This window comes from Phacochoerus africanus, chromosome 11 (assembly GCF_016906955.1).
Source record: "Phacochoerus africanus isolate WHEZ1 chromosome 11, ROS_Pafr_v1, whole genome shotgun sequence".
Lineage (NCBI taxonomy): Eukaryota > Metazoa > Chordata > Mammalia > Artiodactyla > Suidae > Phacochoerus > Phacochoerus africanus.
The window spans coordinates 51939974-51965513 of NC_062554.1; the positions used below are offsets into that span (position 1 = coordinate 51939974).

At 48.4% G+C, this 25540-nt stretch overlaps 1 protein-coding gene across 4 annotated transcripts in view; it reads left to right on the forward strand.

Moving 5' to 3' along the window:
- The window catches only part of PKNOX2 (PBX/knotted 1 homeobox 2), a 306559-nt gene that overhangs the window by 101044 nt on the left and 179975 nt on the right, over nucleotides 1-25540 (forward strand). For 3 of the 4 annotated variants that reach the window (XM_047751952.1, XM_047751951.1, XM_047751954.1), the window contains one exon: nucleotides 16497-16567. The exons of the other annotated variant lie outside the window; for it this stretch is intronic. The gene's annotated coding sequence lies outside the window, so the exon portion shown is untranslated. The remainder of the gene's footprint in view (nucleotides 1-16496; nucleotides 16568-25540) is intronic. 4 annotated transcript variants of the gene reach the window in all.

A 25540-nucleotide genomic window follows, 5' to 3' on the forward strand; every position in this document is an offset into this window, starting at 1 on the left:
TCTAACAGACTGCTCATGAAAAGAAAAATACGAATGGCTTTTAACATATAAAGGATATTCAATCTTACACATAGTAAGAGAAATGTAAATTAAAACTGTCCTGAAATGGCATTATTTATGCATTTTTTAAATGGGCAAAAATCCCAAAAGTTTGTTATCACACTATATTGGCAAGGCTTTGGAGAAACAGGCTGTCTTACAGTGTAAATCAGCACAACCATTTGGAGGGCAATTTGGCAGTATGTATCAAAATTATTCATCATGTGTCTGTTGACCAGCAATTTCATATTGGAGAATTGATCCTAAAGATATACTTGCACATATTTGAGATGACATATGTATAAGTCTATTCTTTACAACATTATTTTTAATAACAAAAGACTGGAAGGAACCTATATGTCCATCGATTAGGAATCAGTTCCCTAAATTATGGAATATCCGACAATGGAATACTCTGCACTTAAGAGGAATGGAGAAACTGTCTTTGTACTGATATGGAAAGACCTCCAAAAATGTATGAAGTGCAAAGAGAAAAAAATTACCAAGGTGCATACAAATGTGCGTAAAAAGGGGAAAACAAAAATCTATATTTGTGTTTGCTTGAGCAAGTTGGAGAAAGAGAAGGGAGGTAGACTTTACTTTTATAGACTTTTTGATTTTTGAGCCATGTTACATATTACCTTTGTAAAAACAAAACTGAACCAGAAATGCTGAGCAAATCCCACAAAAGTTGGGCAAGAGCTTCTGATTTCCACCCCTGAGCTTTGAATTATGCAGTGGTGGTGGAGATGGAAAGGGATAGATTTGAGAAATATTTCTGAAGAGTGAACCCCCCCACCCACCCTGTTATTGGATTTGGGAGTAGAGGGTGGGCAGGGGCAGACTTAAAGGTGCTCCCCAGATGTGGGTGCCCCGTGTAAGCTGGCACCGTTCTGAGATGGCAGTACTGGAAAGAAGCATGTTGGGGGAAGCCAAGTGGCCTGGAGTATCATTTCCCCTCTTGAATTCCAAGATAAGGTTGGGTCTACAGGTGGCTCTGGGCAGTGGCCTGAGCACAGAGTCTCCCACGGAGGGATCAGAGGCTAATGTCTAAAGCACTAGGGATGGGAAAGAGGCCCCAGAAGTGGACATGACAGCAGAAATCCACATTCCCCACTGGGTCAGCCTGTCCTAGAGAAAGGGCAGGGCTTTGTGTCCTGTTTCCCATCCTCATTCAGATTCTCTTTGGCTCACCATCCGCTGCTGGAGAGGACTCTGGGGGTATAAGCCTGGTGCTGGGCATCCCAGCAGACAATGGCTGTGTTCTCCCAGGATTAATGTCTACCCAGGGGCATCACGTACTGATGGCAGTGGGAGACGTGGACAGGACGGAGACCCCAGGGAGGAGAGCTCTAGGCAAAATGAACATGTAGCGGGCTGGGGTGTATTTGGGATGCATCTGCCCCTTTGCTGACAATAGCAGTCCGCTCAGTGCTGGGCCCTGCTCCAGGCCCATCTGCAGTGTCGGGGACCAGAATGAAAAATGGCCGAGCTAGCTAATGGCAGCAGCGCTCTTTGGTGGTAGAGGCATTATGAACTGGTATGTGAAATACAGCCACACTCTTGGTTTTAGTCGTTGCTGGAAAGGATTAGGGGACAATTAATAAATCATTTAGTGCCCTGAGTTTAAGTAACTTATTATTATGGGCTGCATATATTTATTATGCTTCACTGAGCAACATTGGCAAATTTCCTTCAAATGTCACACAATTTGTATGCAATTTGTTTCAAAAGATTTTTTTAAAGAAATGCATATATAAATTATTAACCTGAATTCTTCAGGACAAATTACCAGAATCCCAGTCCCTCCCCCACCATCCCTTATGAGTGTCATAAAGGCTTCCTGTCTCCCAAATGGTGATAGTGCCATGTCCCACGGCCTGCCGTCTGAGAGGCTGGGGAGAGGATGAAGAGTGGCTTGCTGTCTCCTCAGGTCAGGCACCTGGTGCGGGGATCTCAAGGGGCTGTGAAGAAAATGCATGTTTTTGGATCTTGGCTGGAGGCTGGAGAGGAGCTCTTGATCAAAATCCTTCCTTCCAAAGCTTTGATGAAGATAGAAGCATCAGGCTGTTGGGAGTGGGGAGCCAGTTCTTAAATAAAACTAGGATCCTCTTGACCAGAGAGATGGAAGCATTTCAAACACTGTCTCCACACTGTCTTATAGATAGGGAAGCCAGACCCTTAGACAGCTTTCTCTAGGATGAATTGGAGAGGAGTTCCCATCATGGCATAGCAGAAACAAATCCGACTAGGAACCATGAGGTTGCCAGTTTGATCCCTGGCCTTGCTCAGTGGGTTAAGGACCTGGCGTTGCCGTGAGCTGTGGTGTGGGTCACAGATGCAGCTCAGATATGGCATTGCTGTGGCTGTGGTGTAGGCCAGCAGCTGTAGTTCCGATTAGATCCCTAGCCTGGGAATCTCCATGTGCTGCGGGTGCGGCCCTAAAAGGTGAAGGAAAAAAAAAAATGAACTGGGGAATCTTTTCATTTTTTCATGCCCAATGCTGTGTTATCTTTTTGTTTTTCTTGGTGGAACAGCTTCACATTTTGGCAAGATGACATTTTTAGTTGACTCCTGAAACCTTACAGCCCCTACCCACAAAGATTCTCATGTGAATGGCTAGGGCCTGGGTCAAAGGACAGCCTGACTGGCTTGTCTCTCTTTCCAATTGCATTTTCTAACATCTGTACAACATGCATCTATTGAGCACCTAAAGTGTGATAGGTACTCTGTGTGTATGTGTGTATATGTGTGTGTGTGCACGAGTGCGTATGTGTGCACTCATGTGTGTCTGTGGAGTATCAGAAGCATCCCCACCATCATCTTGCTTGTACATCCCTGGGCTGCCCCAGCACCCAAGGAGTCAGCACCTGCTGAGTGAATGAATGAGCCAACCAAGCAGCTCCTGAACAAACTTAGGACAACCACGGGAAGAACCCAGGAGCCTGGAAGCATCAAGGAGACTCATTTAGGATTTTCTAGATAGCGGAAGGTTTACTTAAAGTCCCCCAAGGATGTTTTAACATCAGCAGTGGACATCCTCCCTAATTTCCTGAGTAAATGATCCTGAACATGACTGAACCTTACATGAGGATTCACAAGGAGGCTCCCCTTAGTCCTCTCCTTGGTCAGTCCTCCATCCCTTCAGCGTGCCTTCTGGGGAAGCCCAAGCCCCCTCCTCTTTCATTGTTTCTAATCAGCTGAGCCCCAAGGGACCAGATAACTACGCCTGCTAGAAATGTGTATAAAATCAGTAAAGAAGCTCTAAGCCAGGGAGTTTCCTTATGAGTAAGGTTCATAAACTTTAGTGCAGAGATTTTGCAACAGGTACTTTGACTGCTCAGGGGTTTAAACAGTTGTTTACTTTCCAGTGTTTTTATACTATGTTGAATTTATGAACTTACTGAATAGCTGAATCACATGCTGCTAAAGAAGTCATCTTTGTCATAGAGGCTCTGGCCTGTCTGCTGAGATTCTGGGAGTTAAGTTGTAGGTGTGGTAAAGGCATTTTATCTACCAGTCTGCTTTCAAAAGAGTCACAGAGAAAGTTCTCTGATTCAGTTATTTTAAACCACAAGAAGGCAATTTAACTCTAAGAAGGGCCTCTAGTTTATGGGGGATTTTGCACATCAGTCTTGAGAAAGCATCTGCTTCAGGGGCCTTGCTCAGGGCTCTTCCTTCCCCTTTGCCCCTGGAGGGTGCTCCTCTTCCCTCTGCCAGAAGCAGAGCTGCTTTGCTGTCTTCTGCTGAGGGGCATCCCAGGCTGACCTTACGGCAGAGGGCCGTCTGAGAAAGTCCTGCCTCAGAGAGGGCCTTTGAGGTCCTCTCCGTACATGGGGGTGTGTGTGTGACTTGTGCCAGCCTATGATGCCCTCCGGTTCTTTTGCTGGCAGGTGCCAGGTGGAGACAGTCAGTGGCTCAGGAGAGAGATTGTTCTGGGTAGTTATTGCCAGCGAGGGATCCCGTTTTATCTACCTGTCATCAGAATAATCTGTCCTTTGCTGGAGGCACCTCTGAGGGGCACTGAGCAGGTGAGGCAGGGCAGATGGCAGGGCACCCCAGTGACTCCCAGCTGGAGAGGGATGTGGCCAGGCCTGCCTGGAGGCCAGAGGGGCATACCGTGAACTCAGAAATCTCCCCCAGCCCTTCCCTGTTTAGGGTGAAATTGGACCTCCTTTAGGAAAGGCACAGTTTTCCTACTCCGTTTGTTCTCAGATTGGTGTTATACCCTGGAGCCAAATTAGTGGCTAAGAACAATTGGAAACAAATGCTCTTTCAGCATCCTGCTGTGATGTAGGGATCCAGGTGGGGACACCAGCGGAATGGTTGCCTTCTTCTCCACTGAGCCACCCTTCTGCAGAGAATCAGCATCCCAGAACCATTCAGCGCAGCCAAATTCCCTCATAATCAGTGGAGCTGTGCACATCTGCCTAACCTCAGCTCGACAAGCTGGAGCCTCTTCCGTTATTTATGAAACAATATTCAGGACCAGGCCCTAGAGGCGAGTTAGAAAGTGACGAATGGAAAGTGTCGTTTGGAGAGGCCTGCTCCCCGGGGCCTGCATCTGGCCTGCCAAGCACAGCCTCTCCCTGCCTGTGGGACTGGACCCTCGGGGGCTCCTTTTAACAGCTGCCTGTGATGGGCACCCTGAGTTTGAGATGCAGGTGGCTGTTGGCCTGGCTTGGACTTCACAGGGAATATTCCCACTCCCTCCAGCACTGACTGGTCTGGGGGGACTTGCTGAGCCCCCACCTTACCCCTGCCTTCATGTACCTGCTGAAGTGGGGGACCCACCTCTGAGGTCGCTGCACACCTGCTGGACAACATTTCATTCCTCTATCTCTCTCTCCCATTAGACTGGGCTTCTCGAGAGCAGGGAGCTGATTTATCCTTAATTTTCTTTTTTCATTTTTTAAAGTTTTATTGAAGTACAGTTGATTTATCATGTGATAATTTCTGCTGTACAACAAAATGATTCAGTTATACACACAGACATATTCATTCTTTTTCAGATTCTTCCCATACTGTCCTTAGTTATTGCTCTCCAACCCAGTTAAGCATCTGACGTGACACATTTTATAAACGAATGAAGGGAGCTATCGGCCAGGCCTCCAGTCCTGGACTTCCTTCAGAGTCTTCATCCCCTCTCAACACAGTTCTGCAAATGTGAAAAGAGGAATTGGAACAGGTGATCTTTAAGGTCCCATCTGGGTTCAGGTGTATGTGGTTCTGATATTGCCTCTGGGCTGCTCCTCCTGGCTGGCACCACCGTCGTGCTGAGGTGCCCTCTGCCCCAGTGACTCTGGCTTCATCATGATGCAGGTTGGCAGTCTGGGTCTTGCTCTCTGGTGGCAGCTGCTGTCCTCTGCCAGGGCCTCCTCCCTGACATATCCTCAGCCTTTGCCACTTGGAACATTTCCTCCCAAGTGAAGCCAGATGCAGGATAGGGGCTTGTTGGCACAAAGGGATGCATTTGTCCTGCCCAAGGCTGCACCTCCTGGGAAGCCTGTGTTTGCTTTTCTTTCTGGCCTGGACCCCTCTCCACAAGGGGGATCAAGGGCCTCTTCATTTCCGATCAAAGGAGGACATCACATCCCTTTGCGGGCCTGTCTTTGTTCAGGAGCAGGACCAGGACGAGCCAACCTCCCCCTTCCGCCTGTATGCCTGGCACGGAACTGCTCTTACTTTCTGTGAGACCACAACGACAGTAACCGTCTTTACTTGCATGAGAGAAAGATTTTAACTTTTCAAAGCGTATCATTGTTTCACTTCGTTTTTATGCTATGTGTCACAGGCAAGGCAGGAGTAAGCATCTTGATTTCTTTGAGGCCCAAAGATTTATTGGTTCTTAGTCCAAGATTTCTTGGAATCTTAGATATTTCTAGCTGAGTGTGAGCAACCAGTGAATATCTCCTCCAGTGATTCTTAACCTCTCTGGGGACATGGACAGCCACGAAATTGTGTAAAATTTATAAATCTCTCCATGGAAAAATGTACACATGAATACCATTCTGGATGAAGTCTCGGGGTTTGTGGACCCCTAAAACCTTAAGATTCCTCTTGCTCTGGTCCAGCCACTCAGTTCAGGAGATGAAAAAGTTGAGGCCCAAAGTGTTAGGGTGACACACGTAAGGTCAAAGGGACATGAAGACCAAGACTGTCTCCTAGGTTCTGCCTAAACCCTTTCCGACACACCAGACTGCCCAGCGTGGCATTGGACTGGAAGCCCAGGTGGTCCCATCTTATTCCTGGCCTCTGCTGCCCTCTCCTTTCAGATTCCTGCTCACCGCTTCATTGCTGTGGATATATTCCTTGACCGTTGGCCTAGAAAGGGGCCCACCTCCCACCTCCCAGCAGGTTTTTACAAGTGGGTTTTTCCCCTCCCCTTTTCTTTTTCCCTAAATTGTGTCTCACTTGTCCAGCAGAGCCCCCTGGAATCACCTTGGCTCTGATGTTCCCATAGCAAAGTTGCCTCCCCTGTCAGCCATCTGTCCTGGGAGCCCTGGTCCCTCTGTGTTCCTCCTTGGATGCAGTCTTGGATGCATAGACTTGGTGTCCTCTGTTCTGTCTGTCTGGCCTGGGCCCCCTTAACCTATTTTTTAAAATTGCAGTAAAATATACACAACATAAACTTTGCCATTGTAACCATTTTTAAGTGTACAGTTCAGTGGCATTACGCCCATTCATATCATTGTACAACCATCACCACCATCCATTTACAGAACCCTTCTTATCTTGCAAAATTGGAACTCTGTATCTGTTAACCCAAACTCCCCATCTCCTCTCCCCAAGCCCCTGGCAACCACCATTCTACTTCCTGTCTCTATAAATCTGACTATTCTAGGTACTTCATGTGAGTGAAATCATACAGTACTTGTCCTTTGGTGACTGGATTATTTCACGTAGCATAGTGCCCTCCAGGTTTAACCATGTAGCATGTGCCAGCATTTCCTTCCTTTTTTAAGGGTGAATGATATTCCATTGTATGTAGAGACCACATTTTGTTGATCCATCATCTGTCCATGGACATTTGGGTTGCTTCTACCTTTCGGCTCCTATAAATGATGCTGCTATGAACATGGGGATACAAATTGTGTTTTTGAGTCTCTGCCTTCAGTGCTTTGGGGTGTATATGCAGAAGTAGAAGGATGTTTTTAAGGTGTCTTAGTTAGTCCCTGCTCTCCATCAAATCTGTTTTTATTTTGTTCTTAAACTGGTATCATTTGCATAACTACTAACCTCAGTGGGTTTGTGGCCTGTGTCACAGAGGGCACCCTCTCAGACGGTGCTCTTTGCTGTCTCCTCTCTCTAAAATGCTGCCCTCCCTCCCCAGTCACTTCTGCTCTCTAGCCTGTTGCACGTTCTTCTTTAGTGCTTATCAGCTCTTGACACTGTATGATTATAAATTATAGTTTGTTTCCCCTTAGAATGTGAACTCCATGAAAACAGGGACTTTTCTATTTTGTTCATTGTTCTATCTCTGATGTCAGGCACAGGGCCCGGAGCATATGCCTGAGATATAATTATTCAGTTAGTATTAATGAGAAATGGAATGAATGAATAAATAAACAAGATACTGTTCCTGCCCATAAAGAGCTTATACTCTGGTAGGGAGATAGATAGATTAGAACTGTAATATAAGGCAAACTGTAGGGGCCCTGAGAAGCATATGATGAAGTCCTATGAGAGTGTTCAGCAGGGGGATCCAGAAAGTACCTCTGTGTCCTGGGCAGTTTAGTCCTCCCTCAACATTGATGAAAAGGCCCATTCTGTTGAGTAGCTCAAAATTCATTTTCTCATCTGTCTCCCCGCAACCTCATGATAGGCCGTCATGAGTTTCCAGGTAAGGAAACCAAGGTGGACAGAGGTTAAGGAACTTGCCCAACGCAGTGCAGCTAGCGAGTACAGTAGATTTGACATTGGTCTGGCTGCTTCTCAAGTCCAACTTCTTTTTCTTTCTTTCATCAAATATTTTTTTTTTCCATATTGAGTTTCTTTTCAAACATTACAAAATTGGGAGTTCCCTGGTGGCTCAGCAGGTTAAGGAGCCAGCATTGTCACTGCTAAGGCTAGGGTTGCTGTTGTGGCACAGGTTCAATCCCTGGCCCAGGAACTTCTACATGCTGTGGTGTGGCCAAAAAAATTTACACAAGTTGCAGTGCTCACTGCAACCAGAAACAAGGCAAAGATACACTAAAGATGGTGAGCCTTTATCCCTCTGTCCCTGTCCTCTGTCCTCCCCCATCCCCATTCCTGGCATGAACCCTCTGGGCTGTTCCTTCCACACTGTCTCTGTGACTATACAGACTCATGCACAGAGATGCACTCATTCTGGAGTTTTCTCTACTTTTACAAAAAAGGAATCACATCACACACATCACTTTGCTACTTACTTTTCTTACTTTGAACATCATGGCCATTGTTCATGGCAAAAGGTATAGATATAACTGGTTCTGTTTTTTTTGGCTGCCCACAGAAGTTCCTGGGGCAAGATCAAACCTGCCCCACAGCAGTGACTTGAGCCACAGTAGAGACGATGCTGGATCCTTAACCTGCTAGGCCACCAGGGAACTCCCTCGGTTTTTTTTGGAACAGCTGCATTTATTTATAGTATAGCTGTACCACAGGTTATCCAAACATTCCCCTATTTGTGGGCATCTGGCTTGTTTTTCACTTTCTTCCACTATTGATGCTATTGCATTATCCTTTTTCATGGGCACTTTCTTTCCATAGGGGTGGCTGAGAAAAAGTATGTGTACCTTTAATTACAACAGAACCCAGAGTTCCCACTGTGGCTCAGGGTGTTAAGGACCCGACTGATATCAATGAGGATGTGGCCTTGCTCAGTGGGTTAAGGATCTGGTGTTGCTGCAACTTTCGATGTAGGTCACAGATACAGCTCGGATCTGGTGTTGCCGTGGCTGTGGTGTAGGCCGATAGCTGCAGCTCCGATTCAGTCCCTAGCCTGGGAACTTCCATGTGTTATGTGAACAGCCATAAAAAGATAAAGGAAAAAAAAATCCTTATAGATCATGCTATACTATTTTCCCCAAAGATAGTAGCAATGCAGTGTCATGCTTTGAATCACTGTGGTTTCTAGGCCCTTGACTGTCTGCCTTTCCTTGGAGCCAAGTACCCTCAGGTGCATCCCAGCCTCTTTGGGCCCAGGACTCTCCAAGAAGGCTGGAGGGACACTGCCTCCTTCTCTCCCCAGATCTCACAGTATTACCCAGTCCTCTTCCTCGGCCACTGAGGGCTGACTGTCAGGAAACCCGGACTGTAGTTTTCTGTATAGAGGTTCCTATAGTGACAGGAAACTGTTACTAACTCTATAGTCCTAACTCTGTTTGACCTTGGACAAGCCACTTAACTTTTCTGTGCATTGGTTTCTTCCTCCATAAATCGAAGGAGGTTGGGCTGGATGATCTACGAAGCCGTCCCTCTCCAGATGACCTTCCAGGTTTGAGACCCCATAGAGCTGGCTCCAAGTCGAGCACTGGGGTCTGTTTGCTTTCCATGGGTCGGGGGCCCTGCAGTGGACAGAGGGGTCTTTCTATAGTCAACTTCCCTCAGAAGGCCTCCCAGCTGCCTTGACTGCTGTTTCTATCAAGAAATAGTGTGGAGAGCGGAGATTCCAGAGCCAGGCTGTTAGACCTGCGCTAGAACCCAGCTCAGCCATGGCCTTATGCAGCTTGCCTCACCTCCCTGCGCCTCGATTTCGGAATCTGTTAAATGAGCAAAATAAAATGGCCTTGATATTCTAGAGCATTGCTGTCCAATACAACCTCCAGGGACGATGAAAACATGGTCTCTCCGAGCCTCCCAGTATAACAGCCATTAGCCACATACGGCTGTCAAGTACTTTAAAGGTGGCTGGTGAGGCTGAAGACTGAATTCTACATTTCATTTAATTTTAATTAATTGTATTTGTGTTTTAAAAGCCAAATGTGGCTGGTGGCTGTCTTAGTGAACTCTGCAGCTCTAAAAGATGAAGATGTAATCCAGTACAGAGACAGTGCCTAGCTAGCCCACGTCTGGCACATAGTAAGCACTCAGTAAATGTCTGCTATTATTAGGTATCATGTGTCTCACTTTCCAGCCCACCACACCTGATGGCTCTCAATGACACCCCACACTGGCTGTCCCGGAGTCACCTGGGGAGGGAGGGACGGGGGAAGGTGTCGCTGCTGGTGGTGCATGTCAGTAATGAGCCTGGCACTAAATGTTTCTGGTCTGCTACTTTCCCTGGAGGGTCATGTGAGCCAGAGTGGTATGTGGCCTGCTTTGCAAGTGATTAACATGGTGTAAGCAATCTGCATAGAGAGAAAAAAAACTCTCCGTTGGTATTCCATTATTCTATTAGAGTTTCAGAGCCGGGATTAAGTGGACATGATTTCTTCCTATGGGCCATTAATTTTGTTTTATTGCTGGTCTGATGGCCATTACCCTTTTTTGCCAATGCATTCCCCCATTAGGTTTGTACAATTAACAAAATATGTGCTGTTAGGGCTTTGCTAGGAACAGTGGGATGGAAATAAAGGGGGGGGGTGCAGCCTCCACTGAGTTGAGGGTGGAGAGAGGCTGGACCCAGGGGTGGGGCCTCTTCAGCACCTGCCTGCAGCCATTGACATTCCTGGAAACTGCCCTAAGACTGGCTGTCTCCTGGCTAGTAATGGAGGAGCTGCCCAGGGGAGAGGGAAGGACAGTTGCTGAGCCTGCTGAGCTAGGAACAGCACAGCTGAGAACACAGTGAGGCACGAGTGCTGTCACCTTGACCTGAAACTCCTCAGCTGGCAGAGTGAGCCAGCTCCAGGTACCTGGCCCTGTGACCGCAGTGGCTTCCATGGCGACACCCACCTTCTCTCTGGGGGGCAAACTGGAGGACCTGGGCCTGAGTGAGAGGGGGTGGCCGAGTCTCTTGTGATTGTCACGTGGAAAATCAGGGTTGGTGTCGTTAGGTCACCTAATTTTGGGAGCAAACTTAGGAATCTGTATTTTCAAACAGGAACTTTCCCACTTTTAGATGTTGGCAGGATTTACAAAAATATCCGACAGACAAGAGGCCACCTGGGGGCTACTGGTGGGTGACCCTCTTCCAGACACTGGGCTGTCATTTAAGGGTTTTAAGGAAGAATGGACATGACCAAATTTGTGTTCCAGGAAGTTCCTGGGCTGGGGGAGGTGGTGGATGGGCAAAAGGGGGGCGGTGAGGCTGGAGGGCAGAAAACAAGTTAGGGGCCCATGGAGAGAGAAAGAAGCCCGAGGATGGGATGGGCAGGAGAGCAAAGGGGACAAAATGTCAAGAAAACTTTGGTGTGTTTGCACCTGTGGGATGTCCACAGGGCCAGGAGGTTGGTCACAAGTGTCTGCAGTTCCTTCTCCAAGGTAGGAAGATAATTAGGACCAGCCCACACAGGCCAGAATTCCTTACTGGGCCTCATAGCACACCTGCACTTACAGCCTTAGCTGAGTCTTGGACCTGGGTAGGGGCCGGGGAACCGTGACCGAGGGACCTTTGCCAGGTCCTCTGCAGCTGGTGCCCAGCACTGTCTGTGGCCCAGGGAGCTGAGGATGGTGGGGCTTGGAGGAAGCCTGTGCAGCACCCTCAGTGCTGGTGGGGATGTTTCTCAGAACCAAGAATTTATGCCAGGTAATTCTATCAGCATTCGGTTACCCAGATGTGTAATTTAGAGCCTGGTGGTCAGAGCCTTCAATGCCGTAAATGACAGTCTCCTTCGACCAAGGTAAACAACCACGAGCTGTAGTCAGGGGATGAGGGGGGCAGAGGTGGAGCAGAGAGGGACTCAGGACAATGAGGTGGGGACATGCAGGGCACAATATGGAGGGACCAGTGGCCCTGTAGGCATTTTCTTCCAGGGCGGTCTATTTAAGCTTTGTTTCTCCTTTGGAAGTTTTGCTCATTTGCCTGCAGAGGCTTCTCAGGAAGGACTCTTGGTGCTGAAGAATGGGTGGTCATGATTGTCCTCATCCTAAAGGTCTGGCCGGAGTAGAGCAGAAAAGCTTGTGAGGGGCAGTGGGATGAATGCAGAGGCCTTCAGGCTTCTTGATTTGCTGCCTTTCTTCCCTTCAGTAGCTGCCAGCCCTTACCTCCTAACACAGCAAAGACAGACAGCAGCAATAGCCCCATCTGTCGTTATGAGTGTGTTCCAGGCTTTGTCCCAAATGCTGTAGGTGCATCATTTCATGTAAAGATGCTACTCTTATTCTCTTTGTAAAGGTTAAGTTTGCGTAAGTAATGGACCCAGGCCCACACCCAGAACGGTCTGGCTCCTGTGTCTTTACTCTTAACCACAATCATGGACTTAGCTTCTTTAGCGTGACACTAAAAGCCTCTTTGAGGGGCTTGAGGAATGAGTCTGGGCAGCCTCAGAGACATGTAGATGTCAGATGGGTTTTTGGTTTAAGGATCATCTAGTCTAACACAATCATCTTGCAGATGGGGAAACTAAGGCAGGGAGTGGTGAAAATTCCCCGTCCAAGATCACACAGTAATTTAGTGATGGAGTCAGGGCATGAATCCATGACACCTTTGGTCTAGTGCCTTAGGTGTTAGACCCACAGTCTGGCTAAGCCCCAAGTTTGTCTGCGCCCATCCTTCACACTTACCTAGGATGCTCCATGCGGGCATGCAAAGTCAAGTTCCAGTGTGCTGTCTCCCGTGGGAAGCTTTCTTCTATTATTCTCCCCACCTCTCTCACAGAAACAGGAACATTCAACAGCTCCCTCCTCAGTTACCATCTCATAAATGTCCTCAAGTTTGTAAATGTGAATAGTCAATTCCATTTACCATTCAGCTTTATCTTCATGGTAAGGCTTGAGTTTAAGATCTGGCTGCATTATTGCAGAGCTGCTTGGCTGGAGGCCTTGACATGATCTCTTGCCTTCCAGGACCACAGGCTGCTGGCTTTGGAAGGCCCTAAAATATCATGCATGTGGTTCCCCAGCATGGGTCCATGCGTTATGCCAGTCAGACTTCCACTGGCACATGGTGAGGAGTGAGAAGTCATGAAAATGCGAATGCTTTTCATGATGCTCCGTTTACTTCAAAGCTGGCCCTTTTTGCTTTCCTTACTTTGGGGGCTTGAATTACCTTATGAAATGATGGTGAAAGAAGATACTGTTAGCATTTTATCTACGTACATGTTTGTCCACCCTCCCAGTCTCCCAGTGATTTTAACATTTTATGAATGAGTGAAACCCAGATGCTCTGGGGCATCTCCTCACCCAGTACAGGATCCTCTTTGCCATGTTGGAGAGCTCACTACCTTCCAAGGAAGCCTAACTCATTTTGGGATGGTTCTTATTACTAGAGAAGTCTTTCTTACATTGACCTGCAGATTGGCTTCCTCTAGCATCTATCATCTAGCCTTAATTCTACCATGTAGAGCAATGCAGCCTCTCTTTCACATAGCTTCTTCAAATATTTGGAGGACCACCATGTGGGAGAGAAATTGTTGCCTTAGTCAAGAGAACTAGGACCAAAGGATTATATCAGAGAGGGACAAATGGAGGTCCATCTCTAGTTTCCCCCATATCTTCTACCTCACAGCCTTCTAATAATGAAAATAACAACAAAGATAACATTGAATGAACATATGTTATGCGAGGCACTGTTCTAAGCACTTTATAGTATATGAAATTTAACCCTCACGCCCAACCTCAGAGGTAGACTCCTTATTGGCCCGATTTCACAGATGAAAAACTGAGTCACATGGAAGTTAAGTAACTTGCCCACAGTCCCACTGCTAGTAAGTAGTGGAGCTGGGATGGAAACCTGCACAATTCAATTCCAGAGCTTGTGCTTTTAAGCACTAGACTTTTAACCAGTATATTAACCACTTTGCTCACCTCTCTCTTCTACTCATCACTGTCAAAGTTATTAAAATATGATGCCAAAACTGCATCTCAAAGTAATGTGGATTGCTAAGTTTAAAGTGAGGGGATCATTCCCTCCTTGGTTGGCCACCGTGTGGCTCTAATGCCACCTAAGAGCAATGTATTGGGTTTGGCAGCAACACCATACCCTGGGCTCTACCTCGGCTTGCATTTAATTCAACCCATTCTTTAAAAAAATATAGGTCACTCCAGTCTGTGAATTTGCAGTCAATTTTTAAATGTAAGACTAGGGTGTGGTATATATATTCTTGTCAAATCTTTTCCTACAATTCTTTAAGAAATTAAAATGGGAGTTCCCTTCAAGGTTCAGTGGTTAATGAACCCAACTAGGATCCATGAGGATGCAGGTTCAAGTTCAACCCCTGGCCTCGCTCAGTGGGTTAAGGATCTGGCATTGCCACGAGCTGTGGTATAGGTCGAAGACACAGCTCTGATCCTGTGTTACTGTGGCTGTGGTGTAGGCCGGCAGCTACAGCTCTGATTCGACACCTATCCTGGGAATCTCCATGTGCCAGGGGAGCAGCCCAAGAAATGGCAAAAAGACAAAACAAAAAACAAAAACAAAAACAAAACCCAAAAAACTGGTAGAGGAAAAAACTTTTTAGTTTTGGCCCATCCTTTCAGCTTGTCCGAAGCATCATAACACTCTCGAATCTATCTCCTCAGCAGAGTGGCTGTCCCCGGCTTAGCAGCTTGTGCACATGGCAGGTCTGTCAGATCTTCTCCCCAGTTGATGATGTCTCAACAGACAGTCCCTGAGGGCAGGGATAAAAATTCACCCTAGAAACTTCCTGTACTAAGTTCACCTACGTTCAGTAGCAATAGGTTAATAGTTTAGACAATTACAAGATAGAGCCCATTGCCAGCCAAGGGCTGCTTCTGAGGTTCTGGTTGTGGATACTGATTAGAATGGACAGAGTCCACCACTGGACATTTCACCAGACATCTACTGAGAACCTGACACGTGCTGGGCTATAAAGACACCTAAGATGTAGTCCTTGTCTTCAACCGCTTGCCGTCAGTGGTCTGGTTTGTCTCAGAGGTCCCTCCGTGAGTCAGCAGCCTTGGTCTTGGAGGTGTTATTAGACAGCTCCAGAGGAAGTGCCTCATCATAGCGGACATGGTCATGAATAAGGGGACATCTTTCCACGAATGCATTGTCTTGCACCCACTGCCTGAACCTTCTATCTGAAATCCCACCTCTTCCAGGAAGCCGCTCTGTCTTAATTAAAAGGAAAATGCTAAAGAGAGGTGGATGTGAGGAAGTTCCTCTTCTTCATGTCATTTCTTGGTTGAAAAATCTGCAATGGCTCCAGAGCTCCCAGCCCATGCCTGGCCTCTCTGCCTGTCACTTGGAGCCTGGTTGCTTACTCCTCCTGTAGTCTCTCTGCCTTGCCCCTGGGTGCTGCATGCTCCCCCCTCTCACCCTTGCTCAGATTTCTCCCTTTCTTGGAATGCTCTCTCTCTCTTCTACCAGCCAGACCTCACCTGACCAGTCCTCCAGGGGCCCATCCAAGTTTTCTCTCCCCCAAAATCTTCCCTGGGTGCTCCAGCTCTCAACAACTTCCTTTCTCTGTGGGGAGAAAGCTGTAGTCTCCACCACACAGTCCAGCACTACTGTACTGTATGGACGCATCTTGTCTTACCTGATGATGTTTCATATAGATATTCTTATTTCGCCAGTGCTATGGCAGCACTTTGATAACAGAACCCATGTATTTTATTTCTGCTGCACCTGGTGGGGGTGGATCACAGAGAAGACCCCTGATAAATATGTGCTGGATTTTTCTTATTCTTCTTATTATTTTTTTGCCACATCCATGGCATATGGAACTTCCCAGGCCAGGAATCAAATCCAAGCCACAGCTGTGACCTACACTACAGCTGCAGTAGTGCTGGATCCTTAACCTGCTGCACTGCAGAGGGAACTTTGGGTTTTTCTTGTTGTTGTTGTTATTGCTTCATCCCAGAAATAGGATTAAAAATAGTCATGTTTTTGATCTTTCCACTCATGCCCCCATCATTCTTCTCCACGCACACGTTCCTTCCAGCCTGATGGGACTCTTCACTTTTATTTGAAAGTTCCCTCCCACGTCAGGATTTTCCATAATCCTGCCACAAACAAAAGCATTTGTGGTGTTTGTTCGCTTGTTTGCAACCTTTCCCAGGGGCCCCTCAGCTCTGTCCCTCTGATCTCTGCATGGGGTCTTCCATCAGACAGGCGGCATCAGTAAGTGAAGCTGGCCCTGGTCAGCTCAGGGGCCTCCACAGCCATAAGCCTCCTTCACCCTGGGATTCCTATAGAAAAGAGGAAGAGACTCAAGAAATTGAGAAACCAAGCACAGGTCCTTTCTCTCTGTCCTGGTTAGTCCTCTAAACTATCATTGTTTGCCACTAGGAGCCCCTTGCTTAGGAAGCTTCCTTACTTAGCACTGTGGGCACAGGACCAGACCCACTTCTGAGTTTACCCCCTCCCCAACTTGCTCTCACTCCCAGCAGAACCACACAGAGTCTATAAAGATATTTCCTTTCACTGGCAGGTTGAAGTTTGGAGCAGGACTCTGAGGCTCGCTGTCCTCCATGCCGCTCACCAGAAAAGGGACTGTGAACTGTGAGTAACTTTGATTGGCATTTTCCATGCTGACTCAATAAGGTTATGGGTTAAAGACCAGCCCCAAACCTGATCTTTCACAGCCACGCATTGTGTGAGAGAAGCACTCAACAATGAGCTGGTCAGAATGTGAAATACAGTGGACTTCTAATTAGATGAGGTCTGAATGTGACATGACACCCTATTGAGTTAGACGGTATTGTTTGTGCGTTAAGGTGGCCCTGACGTGTTCCGTGTGCCATGAGTGCTGAAGAGTTCTTGAGTTTGCAAGGCCAGCCCAGACCGCTGTTGCCATGGTCTAGGGGATAAGCTCAGGAGGCTGTGAGAGGAAGATCTGGGCCACGTTCAAAGCTCCCACCTGCTAAGAAGTGGTTCCTCCCAGTAGGTCATCCCACTAAACAATGTTTGCTCGTTTTTAGAGATGTGAAGGAGGAGAAAGGAAATGCTGCTGGTTGTGTCCCTTCCATCAACACAGTTACCGCTCCACCTTACACATCCATGTGTTTGCTCATGTTGGTTCTCCCACTTGACAGAAGTCTTCCCACCTGTTGGACCGGGCCTCAGTCCAGTCTGCTTGTTTGGTGGAGCCTTTTTGGTAACTCCAGCTAGAAGTGATTTTTCCCTCTTCTGAGATTCTCTGCCTCCTGCGCCGGGCATCCCGCTGGCCCGCACTTGACCATGTGCCCTCAGCAAGGCGAGCCTGGGCTTCCCCGGGCTGGGTTTCCCTGCTGCAACCCCCACCCGGTCGCCGCTCAGGCCATGTCAGCTAGAAGAGCTTGCCTGGGGCCCTGCGGCTTCCCCACCCTGCTTTGGCGCTCCTGGGGGCTGAGTAGCTGCGACTTTGATAGTACATTGGCTCCCAACCAGTCCATGGAATTATAAATGATTAACCGTTATCAGCACACATCTTCACCTCTGTGTAAAAATAGATTGACTGTAATGAGTATTTGAATAAATCATAAGAATGGCCGCCCTGCGATCGTCTAACATCCTGCCGATGGCTGCCCGGTGAGCGAGCAGGGCGCCGGCGCTCCGCCTAATGGCCTGCGAGTCAGCGCTGGTGCCTCTGTGATTGACGGCGCGGCTTGGCTCCCAGGCTCCCCCTCTCCAGGCTCAGGAGTGGAGAAGGGTGCCTCCCTCCATCCTGTTCCAGGAAAGCCTACCTAGGAGATGGGGCGGGGAGGATGGGGGAGCCAGAGGAGGAAGATAATGACCTTTGTGAGAATCGATGTCTCCTCATAGTGGAGGTTAGAGGGACCTCATAAGTCAAGTCAAGTATGAGAGGAACAAGCTGAGCGTGAACCTTAATGAGAGCAGTGAGTATAGAGGAAGTAGGTCTGAACATTCCCTCCCTGTCCCCCAGGGCAGCAGGGCGCCTGGCCCGGGGCCACCCACACTCGGGGAGCTCCCTCTTGGGGTCACTCTGGGACATGCACAGAGGAACGCACAAGAGCGGGGATCTCCGGGTCCCAGGACTCAGAAATGGAAAGATTCAAAAGATCTTTCAGGGAGTGTTTTGCTAAGGCTGCCTCAAGCAGGTGGAGCCTGCTTTTTGGAGGGGGATGAAGAGGGGGGTTCAGAGGGACCAGACTGCCAGGAGGGAAGGGTCTGAAAGTCTGAAGGAAGGGCTGGATTTGAGAGAAACAGCAAATATTCTGATTTAGTTCAAGTGGTGTTCCAGTTATTATGCTGTGTAACAAACCACCCCAAGACTTAGTGACTTAATGTTTGTCTTGCTCATCTATTCCGTGAGTGGGGAGTTCAAACAGGGCACAGCAGGGAAATGGTCTCCAACTCACAGGCCTGGGGTCTTCTCCAGGCAGAAAACTAGGTGCCGACATCATCTGAAGGCTCGCTGGCTCATAACTCTGGGGGTGGATACCAGCTGTTGGCAGAGATATTAGCTGGGGCTGTCTACCAAACCTGCGTGACCTCACCTTGTGGCCTGGACATCCTCATGACATGGTGGCTACGGGCCCAGCGGGAGTGTCTTGAGGTTAGCAGGAGCCAGGCAGGGCTGTTCTGCCCGAGTCCAGCAGCATCCCTTCCACACATGGTCGGGGCAGGTTCAGAGGCCCACCTGGGTGTAAAGAAGGGAACACAGACACCCCCCAGCCATGCTGCAAAGGAGGAGTGCCCACAGCACATTCAGTGAAGGGTGGGGTATGTGTCTTTGCAACCAGCTTTGAGAGGACAGTCTCTCACAACTAGTATTCATCATCTGGCACAGCACAGCCTCATTTATTCCCAAGGTAGGCTAAAGAAACCCCTGGCATCAGCCTGTCCCTTAACTCACACAATGTCTGGGTTTGAGGGGACCCCCGGAGGCCAGGCTAGACTTCTTCCCCAGAGTGGGATTCCCTGAGGATGTGCTGGTGGTAAGAGCTTTCTTATAGTTCATCTGGGCAAGAGTGGGTCCAGTTTGCAACCCACAGCTTGAAGTGCCAGGTCTGTGGAAGAACTTAGACCTGTGACAGGGGCTGTACATGTTGAGCCCTTCATTCTGGTGCATAGCTCCCACTCCCATGGCCTTCCAAACTGGGGGAGGCTTCAGCCAAAGATCAGACGGAAGGGGCTAAGGGGCCGTGGGGGCCTGGGCAAGTCAGGCAGCCCTTCCTCCCTGACCGTGTCCTTTCCTCTCCCTCCTCCTTCTCTGCCACACACTGTAATCTGTGGAAGGTGGGGCCCTTGAGGACCAAGCCCCCTTTCCTTTGCCATTTTCCTGACCCAGATGGAGCTAAATTCTGGAAAAGTATCTGAGTACCCTGTCTGCCTTGTGACTTAAGGGGATAGAAACAAAACTCAAGCAACCTAAGAGTGGGAGCAGAACCAGTTCATTTTTCCCAAGGGCCAAGATATGAGAATGGCTAATGGCGAAATAGAGGGGGCAGGGGAGAGAGGGGTAAGGGGCTTGGTTTTAATGAAAAGGTGCTGAGGTTTGGAGTGAGGGTCTTAGAGTTTTCCACAAGTCAGCTGAAAAGTAATAATCACTGTTTGTTGAACACTTACTACATGCTAGAAACTCTGCTAAGCAGGTGATGGCATTTTCCCATAGAAACCACTACACTACTTTATGGGACACTGTTATTATCTCTGTATCACATGCAAAAGGGGAGCAGAGACAAGAGAGGTACCTGGCCAGTGACAGAGTAAGTTAGTCATAGAGTTGAACTCCAACTTAAGACTCTATTCTAGAGACCCAATCACTTCATTGTGCGGCTCAGGAAACTCAGTTTACTCTCTGGTAAAGGGGGAAATTCTGATGATATCATCTCCAATGTCACCCTCAGTTCTAAGATTCTAAATGTGCAGAGAGGATTCTGGGAACTGGCCTAGACATATCTGAAGTGGAGGCCGATGTTATGGAAATGGGTCTGTGTGAAAGCACGAATGATTTCCTGTTCTCTCCTTTCCCCTTTCGTGAAACATAGGTCAGGAAACCAATGTTTAATTTGGGCAGGTGAAGGAAACAGATAAAAACATAAAAGATCATTTGTATTTTCAAGGCTCCAACTTGGGGGCAGGGGCGAACATTGGGTTTGGAGTCCAAAGCTGGAGTTCCTCAGCCCGTGACTTAGAAGCTCTGTGATTCTGGACACATCTCTTTGGTCTTCAGATCCGGCATCTCTAGAATGGAAATAGGATTATGTACCCCTCCCAGGATGGCTGTGGGGACTAAATGAAATCCAGCAAGTGCAAGCTTGAGTGCCATTCCTGGCACACAAGAGCGACTTGATAATGATTTGGCCATGCTCTCACCCAGGACACAAATAAAAGCTGGAGTTGGAAAGACTGGTCCTCTCCCTCTCCTTTGCTCCTTGTGGAGATGGTCAAGCATCTTTCCTTTAACTGTACTCTCCATAAAAGTTCACTCATAAACTATTGATATTTTAATAATACACATTAGCATCTTGCCCTTTGACAGATGAATATTGAATGAGCAATAAAGAGGCAAAAGAGTAACCAGGTACGTGGCTGCGGGGAAGCTGGAGTCATGAGTGGTTGTCAGAGGGACCGCTCCTTTCCAGGGAACTTGTGACTCACCTCTCTCTCCTGTGACCCCTGGGAAACAGCTCTTAAAAGATTCTCGCCCAGCCCAGCCCAGTCTGAGCAGGATTTGGCCTTGGTTTTCTTTCACTCGGTCTGGAGACACTTGGGAGAAGACAGAAGAAGGTCATTAAGGAGCTGCCAAAGGCCCTGGACTTTTCACCCACTTGTGAAATGGCTGCCCTCTCCCCACTACCTTTGCCAAAAGTGCAGACTTCTTCCCCACATACTCTCTCCTGTTCCATAAATTTAAAGTCTGCAGACAGACATGCCCATAAGAAATCTGGCAGCCAGCTTAGAAATAACTCAGAATGCTTCTGCTCCTTTCTGTCCTCTCTCCACAGGGTCTTGATGGGCACCTAGGCTTGGGGTGTATGTTAAGTTTTATAAGACAGAATGTCCTGCCTCTGGCAGCACGTGATACAGCCTCACTGTCACAGCCTCCAGTTTTTCGTGGCCTCCATCTGGGCTGGGAGTCCTTGCGTGTGCAGAGAACAGTGACAGGGGTTCTTCCTTGGTCCAGCTTAATTGGTGTGATTTAATGGTGTTTCTGGCCGATTCAGATTTATACGGCTTTCTGAGCTGCAAATCTGCTTTCTAAATGTAGAATTTTTGTGGAGTGGTAAAAAATAATGGCTGTTCTGTGATTCCTGCCTCCCGAGCTAGGAGATTGCAATTTACATTATGCAAATAGACATTATGCAATCAAGGCACTTTAGCAGGAATCTGGCGGCAGAGAGGCCGTTGATGAGATACGAGGTCTGCAGCCCCAACTGGAGGGGCCCAGGAAGCGCGGAGATGGAGCGGGGAGGGGGCGGGGCCAGCGGGGCGGGGGCAGAGTCTGTTCCGCCGGCAACGGGAGGCACAGTGGAGCCTGCCCAGAGATGAACGCATCCGGGGGCTGCCAAAGCGACTCTCTCAATTAATGGCTTTGTTTAATCATACCCCCTGTCCAGAGGAGTATTGTCTTACGGATAATTTCGTTTGCCTAACGAGATTTTGCTAATTAAATCTCCTTTCAGTTGGTGTGACTGTGCCTGCAGGAGAGGGGGCTATTTGGAGTCTTCGCCATAAACCTTTCTGGAGAGGAGCTGGGAAGGAGGGACTAGAAGGAGGGGAGAAAAAAGGGGGGGGGAGAAACTTACTTGCTGTGAGCAGGACTGGAGAAGCTTGTGCAGGATTTGGAACTACAAGGTGGCCGCTACTGCCCACCTTGCCTTTTTCTCTCCTGTTCCCTGTGAAGGCAAGTACTCAGAAACCTTTGTCCAGCCTGAGGGATTTCCCTTATTTTTGCCTCCTCTGTGGCTCCTGTTACCTCCACCATTATCTCTTCTCAAGTCCTTCCCGAATCCCCAGGAGGTTCTGCAGGATTTCCACACACTCCTCCCAGCAGCTCTGGCTGTGAGTGCTGGTGGTGATGCGGGAACCCTCCCCTGGCCTTCGCTGTTAGCCAGTGAGCCTGGCTCTTCAGAGAGGAAAAATTGCTCCCCATTTTGGCCATTTCTCCAGGGGTAGTTGCATGCATCAAAGAGGAGAAGACCTCAGTCAAATTCATGTATCATCAGAGTCAGTGGCGGTAGCTCCCTGTATGTGGAGAAGCCTGGTGCTGAGCCTGCAATGACTGGGGCCAAATCGATCCTGTTGTGATATGTGCCCATGTCTAGCCTGTGTTCTACTTTCTCCAGTGGTTCTGTACTACCTGAGCGTCCTTGGCGGCTAACCATGGGCCACCCAGCTCAGTTCTGTCTATTTCTCCAGTGTCATCTCTAGCCCCCCTTGCATCTCCCTCCTCCCTGTTACTTACAGACGCTCAGACATGTGGTCACATTTCCACTCCTGGTACCTAAATATGCTCAGTTCCCCCCCCCCCAAATACTCTGTATAACTTCACACCTCAGTGCCTTTGCACATGCTGTTCCCTCTGTCTAGAATCTCATCAGTCTGGATAACCTCTGCTCTGCCTGCAATACTCAGTTCACATTATCTCCTTTGCGATGACCACTTACAGGACTTCCTGCCTTTCCTGAAATACTGCTGCTCCTTCAACCTGTGAGTTGTCACAAGACCTCAAACACGGGCATCAGTCTAACCAAGTTAAGAACTGAATCTTGGGTTTCCTGCTGTGGTGCAATGGGATTTGTGGTGTCTTGGAAGCTCAGGGATGCAGGTTCCAATTCCTGACCCAGCACAGCGGGTTAAGGATCCACCATTGCTGCAGCTGCAGCTTAGGTCACAACTACAGATCAGATCTGATTCCTGGCCTGGGAACTCCATATGCTGTGGAGCAGCCAAAAAAGAAAAAAAAGAACTGAATCTTATCCTTCTCCTAATCCCAATACCTAGAATCATGCTTGGCCACAACAGGCACCCTACATGTTTGGTTGAATGAATGAACCAAAGGGAAGAGGGTGGAGTGATGGAGAGGTTTTCTCTAGTAAGCCTTCCAAACCCTGGGATGGGCGATGGTGGTGGGTGGTCAGGAGACTAATTTCTGTGGAGGCTTTGCACAGTTACTTGCCTGTACATCACCTTTGCTTCCTGGGTAGGAAGGCTCCGATTCCCTGTGTGTGCCACACACGGCTCTAGGTGTGCCAGCACCTCCTGTTGCACATTCTTACGTGGATCCTGTGAGATGGGTATTGTTTTTGCAGGGGGCGCTGAGGCTCAACTGTCCTCATCAGAGAATAAGGCAATGTTCACCTGTAAAGGGGCACAATGGTGGGGGCCCAGCAGGCTCTACCTCTAGGCAGGTGAAAACTCCTATGCTTCCCAGTCTTCCCTCCACATCCATCCCATCTACCCATCCATCATCCCACTCACCCATCCATCCATCCATCCATCCATCCCATCTATCCGTCCATCTATTTATCCCATCCAACCATCCATCCATCCCATCTATCCATGCATTTCATCCATCCATCCTGACTAGAACCTAAGCTTCCCTGGATGTGTGTCACATCCTGGGCTCTTCCAGTGCTAGAACACCTGGGTTGCTACTCTGGGAGGACCTGTGGGTCTGTGTGTGTGTTGGGAATTGTGCAGAGCTCAGGCCCAACAGGCAGCCTCTGACTGCTGGCTCTGGTCTGCTGCCCAGCTACCGGTGGGGATGTCAGGGTAAAGGAGCCTGCATTCCATTCTGGGGAGCATGGGTACAGTCTAGGAGAAACAGCTCATGTCTTCCTGTGTGATTAGGGTAAATGCATGTTGCCTGTGTGCATGTAGGCTGCAGGGTGTGTGTGTGTGTGGGGGGGGCAGTGTTTGAATATACTGCTTTGTGTTTTTCTTGGTTCCTGAGTCTTGGTGCTCTGCTTTTTGTCCTGATATTTCCCCCTTGGCCCAGGTGTGTCTGTCAATGTTCTGTCTCTTCATCGAGGCTTATAATCATCTTAACATCCCCACCATACTATCTATGCTCTGGGTCTGAAGTGTTGCTTGGTATGTAATAGGTGTTCAACAAATACTCCATTATGCCCTTAATGAGGGAATAAGTGAACAAGGGTACATGTTGCTGTCAGATAGACTTGATTTTGAGCCCTAGTTCCATTATTTAGGTAGCTGGGACCTTGGAATTTAATGTTCTCATTCAGAAAACAAGAATACTAACACTACCTATTCTATCTTTCTTGAAGGGTCGTTGGTGGAAGATTATAAGAGAAATATGAAAGTGTTTTATAAACTATGAAGCACTACACAAATATAAGAGGTTATTATTATAATGGTTATTATACTTGAAGTGATCATTGCGTTTGAAAATTAGGGATTCTGTTTTCAGGAAAATAAAATCACCCAGGCCTGGTTGGAACTCCGAGGCTTACAGGGTAATTATTATAGGAACTTATTCCAGATTTGCCCAACTATGGGAACTTTCAGGGGCTGGGGTGGCAGGCAGGGTCTGTTGAAAATGGTCCATCTTCCTTTGTGCTACCTGTCCCCCAAGTGGACCTGCATAAATGGTCCTATTTCTGTGCTTCATTATCTTTGCACATGCTGTTCCCTCTGCTAGAGATGCTTTTCCCCTTTTCTCAGCTGGTCTTTTGACCTTCTCATGGCAAGTGCCACACTGTCCCTGGGCTCCCAAGTTACCAAGTGTGGATCATGGCACCCCTGGGACAGTGACTATCTGCCTCCCTGGCCACAGCACGCATGTCCAGGGCAGGTACTGGGCAACGCTCATCTCCGTAGCTCCAGAGCTGAGGGAATGATGGATGGATGGGTGAAAGGGTGGGGGGGAAGTTTGGGGCTTGGTAGATGCACAGGACTTGAGCTTTTTAAGCACCTTAAGCAATAGGGGAAGGTAAGGAAGAAGGAAATTCAGAGAAATGAGCACTGCTATGCAAACAACACCCAAATTTCTGAGACACAGTTCCCATTCACCTCACGTCCCCAGGTTGAATAGGCTGCTCTTCCATGATGTCCGTGGGCCTGGGGGCCCCAATTCCACACAGGTGCGTGACTGGCTGTCATTCGGGTGGGCAGTGAGGCAACCGGGTTGGAGCAGAGTCCTGAGGACAGGGAGGCAGGCCTGTAGCTGACTCCCACAGGTGAGCCATTACCCACGAGGGGAGGCAGGTGCTGCCTCCCTCTCCCCAGCCCCTCTGGGTTCTGCTTCTTGGTGGAGTCAGCCCCAGCTGGTGGAAAATCTGCTGGAAGCTCTCCCAGGAACTCGGGTCCCTGCCCTTCTCCCTGTGTTTGGAGGCATCTTGTCTCCACTCTGCTCTGGGCCTCTCCCCCAAGCCATCCCACTCCTAGCAACTCTCCTGGAGCCCCAGGCAGCCGCAGCAAAGTGCCAGGGACTGGGAGGCTTTTCATTACCGAATGCACTGAACCTATTTGTGAGTGTTTTGCAAAGTGTTTAATCCAAGGTGTTCCCTCAATTAAATTAGTGCAAACATCTGTGTCCCACATCCACCTCCATTTGCATTCTGT